General features: G+C 47.4%; 1 protein-coding gene across 4 annotated transcripts in view; it reads left to right on the top strand.

The window, feature by feature from the left end:
* The first annotated feature begins 8,450 nt into the window (after positions 1-8,450).
* LOC1280914 (ankyrin repeat and BTB/POZ domain-containing protein 2) overlaps positions 8,451-13,754 on the top strand; it is a 93,559-nt gene continuing 88,255 nt past the window's right edge. Inside the window, exons 1-3 of one of the 4 annotated variants that reach the window (XM_061655833.1) lie at positions 8,451-8,770; positions 10,415-10,699; positions 10,782-11,184. The gene's annotated coding sequence lies outside the window, so the exon portion shown is untranslated. Of the gene's footprint in view, positions 8,771-10,414; positions 11,185-13,754 lie in introns of all 4 variants that reach the window. The other 3 variants (XM_061655832.1, XM_061655831.1, XM_061655830.1) reach the window with 3 other exon arrangements.

Raw genomic sequence — 13,754 nt, 5'->3', positions numbered from 1 at the left:
GTGACCGTTTGGCGTACGCGTCAGTATATTCCGAATCCTTTAACGACAATGGTTGACAATTTTGTTCTTAGCCTAACGGACCTAACACTAATACATAGACAATTCAAACGAACGCTAACGCTTCACCCAGTGAAAATACGCACACAATATGCTGGATGAACGTAGCCCTAGCTGTCAAAACGCAACAATAACAAAAAACGTAAACATACTCCTCGCCTTGATGTACCATCAACACTAACACTAACACTAACTCAGACCTGACATAAACCGCGTGGTTTTCTTTATACAACGACGAAGCGCGGTGCACAAACATTAAATCGACAAATACGGACATTTCGGTTACGTAGCTGCTGGCAACGTGTTATTTCCTCTCTCTTCTACTGGCAAAGGACATATTTTGGCTATCGGACGCTTAATTAAACCTTTTATCGTACGCAAGGTAACTACTCGCACCAGCCCGTCCGGACCGGGGTGCACCTCTATCACACGCGCTAACGGCCAACGGGTACTAGGCAGCAACTCGTCCATCAGGATAACCATTCGACCGGGTTGGATTTGATCTGCCTGCCTGGCAACGCGCGGGTCCTTTTGCAACTCCTGCAAGTACTCCTTTTGCCAGTGTTTCCAAAACTTCTGCACCAATAGCTGCAGCTTCGCCAAGTGCTCATGTGCATTAGTGTGTGCCATCGTCATATCAGGGTCCGGAAGTGCCGTTAATGAGGAGCCTATCAAAAAATGAGAAGGTGTTAGTGCGGCTAAATCATTGGGATCATCCGTAAGCGGTAAGAGAGGACGAGAGTTCATAGCTGCCTCGATCTGGTGCAGTACGGTGTAGTAACCCTCGAAGGAGAGCCGAGTACTTCCGAGGTGACGGAACAGATGACGTTTGGCCGTTTTCACCGCGGCTTCCCAAAGGCCGCCAAAGTGAGGAGCTCTCGGTGGAATCATGTGCCAAGAGATTCCCTGGTCCGCGCACGATGAAGCGATGGTACTCTGCGCAGCTTCACTCGTCAAAGTCGCAAAAAGCTCTCGTAGCTCATTCCTCGCTCCCTCGAAGTTTTTCCCATTGTCCGAATGGAGATGATCCGGAACACCTCTCCTCGCCGTAAACCTCCGTAGAGCCGCGAGAAAACCGTCAGTTGACAGGTCTCCCACTAGCTCCAAATGCACCGCCTTTGTTGCAAAGCACACGAAGACACACAGGTACGCTTTCAACGATGCTGCGCGCCTATGCGCAGGTTTTAGGTACAGGGGACCTGCATAATCGACCCCGGTAACAGCAAAGGGCCGGCTTGGTATAATTCGGGCAGCGGGCAGCTGGCCAGTATGCTGCTCTGCAAGAGTAGGATGGTACCGAATACATTTTATGCAGCTCCGAACTACGCTTTTGACCAACATTCTTCCGTTCAAAGGCCAAAACTTCTCTCGTATGACTGACAGCAGCAACCGTCCTCCTCCATGAAGAAGCATCTTGTGATCATGCTCAGCAATCAATCGAGCCAATGGATGACCCTTCGGCAGCAGTGCGGGATGTTTCGACTGATACGGCAGCTGTGACAAATTCAGTCGTCCACCAACCCGGATGATACCCTTTTCGTCCACAAACGGGGTGAGTCTTTTCAGCTCTGATTGTTTTCTGACCCTCTTTCCTCCTTGCAGATCGCGTAGCTCCTCAGCAAAAGACTCACGTTGGGCAAGGCGTGTTAAGGCATTAACTGCTGCTGCTCGCTCCCGAGCGCTGAGAACTTTACGAGATGAAACGTCCTTCAGTTGCGCATTCCCCTCGGAGGATCGTAAAACTCTTCTTCCTCTTAATAGCCTTAGATGAGGGAGCATGGCAATGAATCGCATGCAATAGCTGACAACGTTCACCAGGCGAGTATAAGATGACCAATACAGAAACAATTCGTTGTGGCATACGGTAACTGCCGAAATTAACTCCTTCCTCTCTTGCTCTGCCACTTCAGGAATGCTTTGTGGATTGGGCATGGGCCAAGCATCCTGCGAATGCTCAAGCCAAGCTGGTCCATGCCTCCACGCTCGACTGTTGTTGAACTCGGACACCTCCATCCCACGCGATACCAAATCAGCAGGGTTTTCGACTCCAGCTACGTGCCTCCACTTGGCACCACTAGTGAAATGCTGGATTTCCGCTACACGGTTTGCCACAAACGTTTTCCATGTGCTCGGTGGCGCCTTGATCCAATGCATGCAGATAGCTGAGTCGGTCCAAAAATATGATGCATTTACGGCCACATCAATGGCACCTTTTATGCGGTGATGCAAGTGCGCGGCTAGAACGCAGGCGCACAGCTCCAACCGAGCAATAGTCAGATTTTTCAACGGAGCAACTTTACTCTTCGACGCTAAAAGCATGACTCGAACTCGCCCAGCGTCTTCACACCGCACATATGTGCAAGCACCATAGGCTGCAGAAGATGCATCAGCAAAAGTGTGCAGCTCGATGTTTCGCGCCTCAGGAAGCAGTATGAATCTGTCCATTCGATATTGTGATAGAGATCGTATCTCCTTCTGAAATTGCTTCCACTTGCATACGATGTCTTCTGGCAACGATTCATCCCAATCACGTGACGACACCCATATCTCCTGCATAATCATCTTAGCACGGATGATTATCGGCGCTATCATCCCCAAAGGATCGTACATTTTTGCGATGGCAGATAACACAGATCGCTTGGTGATCACATCGTCGTCTGGCTGGCACACACCTTCAAACACCAGCCAATCACCTTGTGGAACCCAACTGATGCCAAGTGTCTTCACGGCTTCGTGAGAATCAAAGCTCATTTTGGTTGTGGTTCCAACCTGTGCCTCATCCAGCCCATGCAGCACATCAACACAGTTCGACGTCCATTTCCGCAGCTCAAATCCGCCCTTTTGTAGTAGCTCAGCCAATTCAGTTCGTAGGCAGGTGGCTTCCTCAACTGATTGGGCTCCACCGATGAAGTCGTCGACGTAAAAATTCTTTCGTAGAGCGGGGCCCGCTCGTGGGTATGCATTACCCTCATCATCAGCCAGCTGAATAAGAGCGCGCGTAGCGAGAAAGGATGAAGGTGCGAGACCATACGTTACAGTATTCAGCTGGTAGGTCTGCACCGGCTGCTGCGGCTCGAAGCGAAACAAGATTCGCACCAACGGTCGATCGTCAGGATGAAGAAGTATTTGGCGGTACATTTTTGCTATATCGCCAACTAATGCCACCTTATACGTGCGGAACCGCAAAAGCTGATCTAGCAAGTCGTCCTGCACCACTGGTCCCACGCACAAAGCATCATTCAACGAGTACCCGCTGGTGGTTTTAGAAGAACCGTCGAACACGACCCTGATTTTCGTTGTGGTGCTAGACTCCTTGAACACAGGATGATGTGGCAAATAATACGACTCAGCAGGTACTGCATCTCCATCCCGAACTAAACTCATGTGCCCGAGCTCAAGATACTCCTTCATAAACGCATGGTACTCTTCCTTCAACTTGGAATTTTTAGCGAACCTCCTCTCCAACAGATCATATCTTCGTACTGCGCTTACCTTGGAAGCACCCAGTCTGATTCCGAAATCGGGATGACGGGGTAAGCGTACGATATAACGCCCAGTCTCATTTCTCGCCGTTGTATCACGGAATATCTGCTCGCATCTTCGTTCCTCAGGCGAGTAGCCATCCTTCATCACTAATGAATCTGTCTTCCAGAATCGTTCGATGCTCTCTTCCAGCGACATCATACAGATAGCGTTTGAACTTGTTACCTGTGGTTCCGGGCATTGTAACGTAGCCGAACCAGCAACAATCCAACCAAACACACTATCAATCAACAGCGGCAACTCATCACCCAAATGAACTCTGGCTGCACTGGGGAAGAATGAATAGTAGTGCTTGACACCTATCACCAAATCAACCGGCTGCGATGTGTTGAATTCGGGATCAGCTAGCTCGAGGCCTTTTGGGATACACCAGTGACCGACACTTACAGTCTCAGAAGGCAAATTGGATGTCAGCTTGTCCATTACCAGGAACTGAACACCACAGCTGAATGGTTGCCTCTTGGAGCGTATCTCAGCAAACACTGATCCCCGAACGTCACGAGATATCTTTCCAGCTCCCGATATTTTAACGTTAGAAGGACACCGTTGTAGCTGCAGCAATTTGACAAGTTTCTCTGTCATGAGGTTGGGTTGAGAAGCACAGTCTAGCAAAGCGCGTACCGAATGCTCTTTACCATCAGCATCAACTATGCTCAAACGAACAGTGAGCAAAAACACTTCCTCCGATCGAATAGGATGCTTAGTAACGTTGAGCGACTGTGCTTGGTAACGATCATTCCTTCCTGTAGATTCTTGTCCTTCCGCATACACGAGTTTCGGTTCCGTACCGACTGCAGACGAACGATGCAAAAGAGAGTGATGTCTCTCACCACAGTGTTTGCACCGGGACGATGAAGCGCAGTTCCTTGCCAAATGACCTTTTCTTAAGCAATTATGGCAAACTTTCTTCTCAATAGCTATCTGAAAACGCTCAGACAGAGGAAGACGGCAAAACTTATAGCAACTGCTTAAGGCATGATCATGCTGGCAATGCGGGCACCCTTTTGAACTGCTCGCCATGGTTGAGCAGGAAGAAAGGTGCTGTGGGGCTCGCCGTACAAAACTAGGATGAGTAGCTTCTCTCGTTGCCGGATGGTTCATAGAAATCGATTCTAATGTTCTCATTTTTCTTTGCAGGAACTCAATTAGCATGCTGTAGTTCGGGCTGCTGAGGGTGGAAGCATAATCTTCCCACGTCCGTAGCGTCTCATCGGGAAGCTTGATGCACAACACATATTCTAGCACGGTGCTCCATTGCGCTGTTGGTTCGCCAAGCTGATGCAGCATCTTAACGTGACGATCAAAATCGTCAACCAGCCTGTGCAACGATGCGTTCGATTCCTTGGTCACCTTGCCGATGTTGAACATTGCCTGTAGATGACGCTTCTTTTGTAGATACTCGTTGGCGTATCTGTCCACCAACGATTTCCAGGCAATGTTGTAGTTAGATGCACACAACGGAATCGATTCCAGCAACTTTGCAGCTTCACCCTTGAGCGCAGCTCGAAGATAATGGAACTTTTGGATAGTTAGCACCTCTTCGTTGCAGTGGATTAGTGCTTCAAAAGTGTCCCGAAATGTCGCCCATTGCATCTCATTGCCGTCAAATTCTGGAAGAGAAATGGTTGGCAGCCTCACTCCAGATGTAGCAATGGTCGATGAGGCGGGAATAGCATTATACGATGGCCGCGACAACGCTTGTAGGCTGGCCCTCGCGGCCATTAAGGCGTCCTCAGTCGTAGCGCGAAAATGGCTCTCCATTTCGCGCGCTTCGGGTGCTGCTCCATCCTCGATCAACTGCTGCACTGTATCGAACTCTGCTGCAACACGTTCGGTGTCGGAGATGAACAAGCCAAGCCTAAATTCATCCCGCTCAGGCACAAAATTATCAGCAAATGCTATAACTCGCTGAATTTTTTCTTCCAGGGTTCGCCGTCTGGACAGCAAATTTACAGCGTTAGCCATATCAGTCTCGTAATGGCAGATGGAACGATGGCGCTAAAAACACAGGACACTGAACACGAAACACAAATTCACAAATGTTCTGTCCGTGCGTATGATCAATTATCACACCAATCAAACAATTACACAATGTTCAACAATCAAGTCACAACACGCAACAAGCACTGGACAACGAATTTCGAAAGAAACTGTTCGTTGTCTATGGTCGGTGACGAAAAAACGTAAAGTCAACAGATTTTTACACGCAGCAAAATCACAAAAAACGAGCAACAATTCACTTCACAATACACCAATCCTGGTCACGGCACCAAATGTTCGTGATCGGCCCTACGTTGTGATATTTTGTGTTGAAGTGCAGTGAAAAATGCTCAGGGTTTAAAGGTGACCGTTTGGCGTACGCGTCAGTATATTCCGAATCCTTTAACGACAATGGTTGACAATTTTGTTCTTAGCCTAACGGACCTAACACTAATACATAGACAATTCAAACGAACGCTAACGCTTCACCCAGTGAAAATACGCACACAATATGCTGGATGAACGTAGCCCTAGCTGTCAAAACGCAACAATAACAAAAAACGTAAACAATTTATTTATTTATTTATTTTTATTTTATTAATTGCTCGGCCACGTTGGGTTACAGCAATAGTGCTTACTGACTATAGTATAACAATTATTCACGAAGGAGTTGGAAGGAGTTTATGGTACGGAAAAGGAGCGAAGACGGGATCGGTAGACAGGATAGGATATGTTGAAATCGAACAGATCATAAGTACTATTAAAAGACGACATAGCTCTTACAAAAGGCTCATTGCGAGCAAAACGTGTACGACATATAGGTAACTGGAGACGAAAACGATAACGTAAGGTGCGACAAGGTGCATACAAATGTAAGCGCGACAGAAGTGAAGGGGTATCAATCGTATTGAGCAATATGCCAGCGACGAAAGAAGCCTGAGCGACCGAGAAGCGGTGCTCCAACTTGGCAAGGCCTAATAAAGTGCATCTATCCTCATACGAAGGAAGCGGAATAGAGTGATGACCCAGCGACCTACGAAATACGATCCTTGTAAAACGTCTCTGGATCCTCTCAATCCTTTGGAGCAGAGATAGTTGGACAGGAGACCAGATGACACAGGCATATTCCAGTACGGAACGGACCCAACAACAATAAAGGGACTTAAGACAAAAGGGATCACGAATTTCAGTGGACATGCGACAAATATAACCAAGACTTTTGTTGGCCTTGTTGATGACATAGTCCGTGTGCTCCTTGAAAGAAAGACTCGGGTCAAAGAAGACGCCAAGATCCTTAGACAAGGACGCACGGGGAATAGGGGCATCACAGACACTATAAGCATGAGTTATACTTGTAGAAGATCGGAAGAAAGACAAGACAGAACATTTTTCAGGACACAGGACTAAACCGTTAGAAGCACACCATGTAGAGAATTTACAGAGCCAGGATTGAAGGACTAGACAATCAGCTGTAGAAGATACAGGAAGAAAAATTTTAACGTCATCCGCATATAGCAAGAAGCCGTTAGGAGGAAGGATCGAAGTACAGTCATTGAGGAAGAGAATGAACAGTAAGGGACTAAGGACACTACCTTGAGGGACTCCCGAAGAACTAAGAAAGCATTCAGAGAAAGAGCCACAGATTTTAACTGCATAAGAACGATTCTCAAGATAGGAGTTGAACCACGGCAATATAGAGCCACCGAAACCTAGTTTTCGAAGCTTAGCAACAAGTAATGATAGAGGTATACTGTCAAATGCCGCTTTGAAATCGGTATAGATAGTGTCTACTTGCTTACCACTAGACAGATAGTGATATAGAGAAGACAAAAAACACATTAGGTTGGTGGACACTGAGCGATTGGGCATAAAGCCGTGTTGTTCCGTAGAAATATAATTTTTTACACAAGGCATTACAGATAAATGGACAATTGACTCGAGGATTTTAGAACACGCACAAATAATAGAAATGCCTCTGTAGTTTGATGCATGCATGACTATAGGCCGAACTTATGAAGCAAATTTTAAAATATTATTTTTTTATATTAACATTTAATTAGTGAGTAATGAATAATTAAAATAAGACTTATTCAGGTGCAAATTGAATATTTTAATATAAGTGCAAAAATCAACATGCAAATCAATAAACTTCACACAAAACGAACAATTGTTGGTAAAAATAAATCAAAATAAACAAAAATTCCTAAAAAACGGAAACAAACACACACACACATACACAAGCCGCAAGAAAACGTAACGATAAAGGTAAAGAGCAAAAAAAGAAAAAAGAAAAACGGACCAGAGCAGAAAAGGGCAGATACAGCGTATCCTCGCTCCTCGCTCCTGGAATGTCTTACAAGTTGGTTGCTGTAAGCAAACCAAAAACAACAACAAAGAAAAGACTCGAGCCACGAGGTGAGCAAACGTGAAGGTAGGAGGAGGCCAAGGGAAAAGAAAGAACACCTTCTCAAAGGAGCAAAGAGAAAAGGTTAAGCCCTCCCGAAACAGCAACCGCAGCAAACCGGCCCTCAGAAGCGCGCAAGCCACTCAGCCGCTCAATGCTGTTGTGCTCTTTGCCTGGCTCAGAAAAGAATCTGCGATGATAAAACGAGAAATCATCGTACAAAACGCACACTCACTTACATCCGAGAGCCAAGAGCCAAAAGAAATGAGTGCGCACGTGTGTGAGAGAGAGAAAAAATGCGCGTAAAGTATGCTGATGCTGGCGTGTATTGATGAGCATACGCACCGAGCATAACATGATCGCAATATGCATGCTGAGCCGATCTCGCGCGACGTGAGTGCGCCCGCGCGCGCGCGCTCAGACACTCGCGCTCCATTCTACGCGTAGTCGCCCAGTTTGTGGCTCGGGCGAGCGCTCGCGTACAGTTCCCTTCGACGCGTCGTGCCAGTCGGGAGTGCGCGTTGCCTGTGCTGTTCGCGGCAGAGTTGCCCTTTTTCTTTCTTTCTCCCCCATCCTCATTTATCCCTCTGTGGGTGTATGTGTTCTAGAGTGAAGAAGTGAAGTGCAAATTTGTGTGAGAAATGAACTACGACAAACACTGAACGTGAAAGAATAAACAAAACATACCAGCGCATCCAGTGCCTTTGGTTTGTGTAAGTTGTGCTGATATTGTTTTAAGTGCAGTTTGTGTTGGAAGCTTTGAATTGAAAAAAAAGGTGATTTAAAGTATGTTTGAGAAAATTGTGTGAGATTCTGTGGGTTTATAAAGAGTGCTTTAAAAATGTTGCCAGCGACCCCGACCGTAGTAACACACACACACACACACACGGACACACACGGACACACTTCACGGTTCAGTGGCCCGTTTGGTGCCAGAACCTGTTGCAGATTTCGTTTTTGTTGCACTTTTTTGTTTTACAATTGTCAAATTGATGGTCGCCTACCTGCCCGCTCAACTCCTTTTCCTCTCGGATGGTCACATTCCTTTGACACTCGCATCCCGTTTGCTTGTTGTATTTTTTATATTTTTTTGGTTGATTTGTGATCTTCGGTTTTGTGTCCGGCCCTTACTGACAAGATAATGGTGATGTACAACAACACACTGTTTCGCTACCGGCAGCAAACGGCAAGAAAGATGTCTTTCCGATTGGCGACTGGAGAAGCTGTGGAATGTGTGTGTGTGTTTGTGACGAGTTGGCAACGTAAATGACATTTCGAATTCGCTGACAAACGGCCGAAGAGGCAGAAGTGCATCCTACAGCCTACTGTGACCTTTTATTGGTGGCGTCAATGGTCGTTGAATAAAATGTTTTAATTAATTGCCTCGTCTTCTATGCAAGCAAAATTTTCTAAAATACACTAAATTTTCTATGCTAATCATAATATCCTACTGAATGTTTAATTACATCAGCAGTTCTTAAATTTTTGTATATTTTTTAAAAAATGTTTTAAATATAATTGGTCATTATCCTCATTCAGCCTTCCGGCTTAAAAACAATCGCTGAAGCCCCACACAGAACCCCCCCAAATGTAGTGCATGTGTTTGATAAACAAATTCAAATAAACCCAGCGCGGCCCGAAACGACGACACAAACAAACAGTGAGCGAAGGCACGAACGTCTCGAGCGCGGGTTCGTTGCCTGCGCGCCCGCTCAAGTCTTTCGTCTAGCAGCGAGCGTTCTGCGATTTGCGCCGAGACTTCTCGGCGTTGGACGTTGCATATGCAACCAAATCGTGTGGAGGAGGGGTGGGAGAGGGGGTGGGGGAGGGGTTAGGTTACCACCATCAGGACCGTGTGTGTGTGTGTCGGTGTGTTTGTATACGTACTTTTGTGAGTGTTTCCCTTTGCCCATAAGGGCAAAAAACACGAATAATTGTGTGTATGTGCATGTTGACATTGGGTTCGTTTCTTCTTTGCCCGTTCGCTTCGTTTTGTTTGAGTGCACTGAAGGTTCAAACTTCGACCTGGTGTGTTAGTTCGCCCACCCAACGATCCTGATCCGGTGACGAAGGAGCACATACACCCGCAAACACACACACCGTGCGCTTCTTCGGATTTACCACGGACTGTGGTGGCAGGACAGAGGCTCAAATCAATTCTAATTTCAACTGCAAACATCAATTGCACAACCGCGGCGGAAGTTTCGTGTGTGGGAAAAAACACCCCATCAGCTCCTTTTGCCACCGTAACGAGCCGCCACGAATTAATGGCCACTTTAACGGCACAAGTGCACACTACACACACACAAACACTACCCTCCGTTGACATTTTCCGCGTGACATCGCTCGTGGATTCACGGCCCTTAATCAGCTGCGCTTAATCTGTTGTCTATGTGTCTTTTTTTTTATTCCACCTTGGTCTTCTCACAGCGTGAATAGCAAGCGAAGAAGTAAAAAGAAAACAAGCAATACTGTAACATTACAAGCTTTTCAGCACAGTGTGATTTGGTGTGCTCAGTGAACAGTGAATCAAGTGAACATACCTTACGGATCATTGGTAGGGGAAAACAAATCCAGTTTCTCTAAGCGATCTAGATGCCGTTGTGAAATATCGTTGTGCAGCAGCAGCAGCAGCAGCAGCGGCAGCAGCATCGTGAGTGACATCGTGTTTTGATCGCCATCAAGTGCTTGGTTGCCTAATCCCTGTTCAAAAAAGTGCGTAAGGAAAAGAAGAAGAAGAAGAAGAAAAACAACATAACCTGCAAATTTATTTCAACCGTGTGCTTTCTTTCCCAAGAGCCAGCGCGCGCCAGCCGCTCTCCACGGGCCAACATTTAATTGGCAACATTTATTACTCATTATTTTGTGCCTATTGCGTGTTAGTGTGCGTACGTGAGTTTAGTGTTTATGTGAGCCTGTTCTCTCGCTTCTTAGTGCGTGTATGTGTGTGTCTGTGTCCCATTCCCAGTCAGTGAGTGCTGAGAAAAAAAAACCCCGCGCGGCAGAGGTAAAGGTGTTAAAACATTTTCAACGCATTACGCAAAACGTTCATACGCGCCCATTCGGTTGTAGCAGCAGCAGCAATAGATCCCTTTTTTTTCAACCGTACCTCACACCTCAACCGTGCTCCTCCGGACGCGGGCACTGTGACCTAGAAGAGGAAACCCATTCGGCAGGGCAGGTTTAACAACGCGAAACAGGTAGGTCCCGGTAACCCGGGTTCGGTGGGATTAGTGGTGGGTTTTGGTGTTTAGATTTTCCTGCTTCTGACTCGCTGCCTCGTGATTCATTCCCGCGAGGTCCGTTTCATTGCGAGGGGCTTTTAAATGGATCAAGCGTATGGTAGAAACACAGCAGAGTAGCGACACTTTATGTTGCACTTAACAACACACATGGACAGTGCAACACGATCTCGGGTCTTGAATGTTACTTGTGCTTGTGCTGTTACATAAAATTTGCATCCCTCATTTGCAGACAGCATTTGTACCATGTCGACAGTACGTTTTCGTTTGCCATGTAAACGATCGGTTTCGAGCGATAAACGCGTGCGCACACAGGTTGATTGCTAGCTCTGCACTAATTATCGTACCGATCGTACACTATTACCCGATTTGCCGTTTCGAATCGATCGATACGCAGTCAATAATTGCCATCAAGTCGACGCTTTGTCGACGCTTATCTATTGAAGTCTACGATCTGATGTATAATAAAGTCGTACAAGGTTGACGTGATTTAGATGAGACAGAGTTCTTGAGGGGATTTGATGGTGGTTGAGTCATAAACACATGAACTGCTGCACTAATGATGCATTGCACGGACAGGCAGCTCTCTTTGTGCTACGAGTAAAATGGTCGCTTAGGAACGGTCACCGTTTGTGGAGTTCTTTAGCAACAGAGACGACCATTGATTGCCATTTTTTATTAGCTCCAGCGCTCATCCGCTGCACCGGAGTGGTCCGCATCGGCTCAAGTTGCAATACGCACGCCCCGCAATAGAGCACCATAGATCACCCCCCTCTTCGGGTGCTTTGCATCGGGTTCGATAAAATCTGCATACTTCACCGCTCCTGCCCCGATGACGGCGTACTGAGACGTACCGAAATCGTCCAAGCCTGTTGTGTGATGAGGAAAACGCAGAGGATGAATTAATGGAACTCGTTATAGACAGGAATGTCTGTATATGTGTGTGCCTGTGGGTGAATATCTGCCAAGCCCCCTTTGGGGAGGTTTGATGATAGTCAATGTATAAAGCTCGTGTTACACTCCACGTCCCTTTCGCGGGCCGGTGGTAATCTCTTGAAACATGAAAACCGCTCGTATAACTTTACGCCTTATAACACTCCTTTGAGGGTAGGAGGCTATGGCCATTCTTCTACTTATTACACCCAAAGAATGGCGGATGAGATGCTGGAACCGGTAGCTGGTTCATAAGAAAAAAGAAACAACCCCCCCACACTCTGGCTAAATTGAGAAATAAAGCCATCCTAATCCATTTAGTAGCCGGGGCCGAACTGTTCAAAACTGCGGGGCTTTTGGGGCGGCTGTCACACTGCTAAACACTGGTAGCACTGTTTTGGGACGTACACTCACCAGCAGTGGGAGATGAAAGCATGCCACGATCGCAGTTTCGTATTGATAGGATTAGCGTCCGGCGTTTTGAAATCGGTGTGTCTCCGTTCGGCAACACCCTGCCTGCCTTCAAACGGCTTATATCGCGCCGCGGCCGCGGAAGAACAAGCAAAGCGCAAATCGAACCGATCGCGATTGGACGACATCTTCTCGAGCAGGACTTCTTGATCACTAGAGAGTTTGATAAAGAGAGAGAGAGAGAGCGAGGCACAAAAAGAGGTTGAATCATTTCAACGATCGTCGTCTTCGTCGGCATGTAGACAAGCAGGCAGGGCAATTCCACACCGGCATTATATGTAAACGAGCTTTAATCGGATTTTCTCGGCTTCTCGGCGAAACTCGGGGAGACTGCAGGGGGGGGGGGGGGGGTGACATACACGTTGGAAGGGGGGTGAAAGTTAGACGCGCGGAAGATGATTGGTTGTCCAATGATGTGCCGCTCCTTCCTAAGCGTCCCTTCGCTAAGAACTCCGCGCGCACACGCAACGCAACAGGGCCTCTCCAGGAAGAATGTCGTCGCCTCGTCGAGCTGACGATCGCTGCGCGCTCAACTTCGCTCGTTTTATTCTACATTAGATCTCGTTTCCGTTTGCATTCCGCTGTTGCGTTACAAATCCCCCCGTTTGCGCAAATGCGGTTTGCTGCTGCTGCACCAACGACCCGATGGTAAGACCTTTTGGGATGGGCAGAGAGGTACATGCCAGAGGTACTAATTACGTCGCGCTTTTGACCGCGTCCTGCCTACTTGCAGGAGCAAATCCAAAACACATCAGCGCAGCATCTCTGCATCTCGATAAAGGTAAGGAAAATCAATGCCTCCAGTCAATTACAGTGGTCGAGCGCGCGCCCGCGTACGGGTTTGGCGAGCCGTCCTCAGCGGTCCCAAGCGACCACTTTTTCCAACCGTACCGCTGGTGAAAGATTTGTGATAGCCTGGCGCGCGGGGTGGCAAGTTTATTGCCCGTGTGCCACTCTCCGAGGCAAATTAGATTGCTTCTACCCGCGGCACCGCTCCTCCAGCGCCAGGATGGTCGCCCTCGGGCCTGCCCGTTTCTGACGGCCGCAGACACGCACCTTTTCGTGCGTATCCAGTTGGAATCCAATGGCATCGCGGGGCGAACGCCATTAGACGAACCTGATCA

This window comes from Anopheles gambiae, chromosome 3 (genome assembly GCF_943734735.2).
Source record: "Anopheles gambiae chromosome 3, idAnoGambNW_F1_1, whole genome shotgun sequence".
Taxonomy (NCBI): Eukaryota; Metazoa; Arthropoda; class Insecta; order Diptera; family Culicidae; genus Anopheles; species Anopheles gambiae.
The sequence above is the reverse complement of the archived record's forward strand: the minus strand, read 5'-3'. Positions and strand labels throughout refer to the sequence as shown.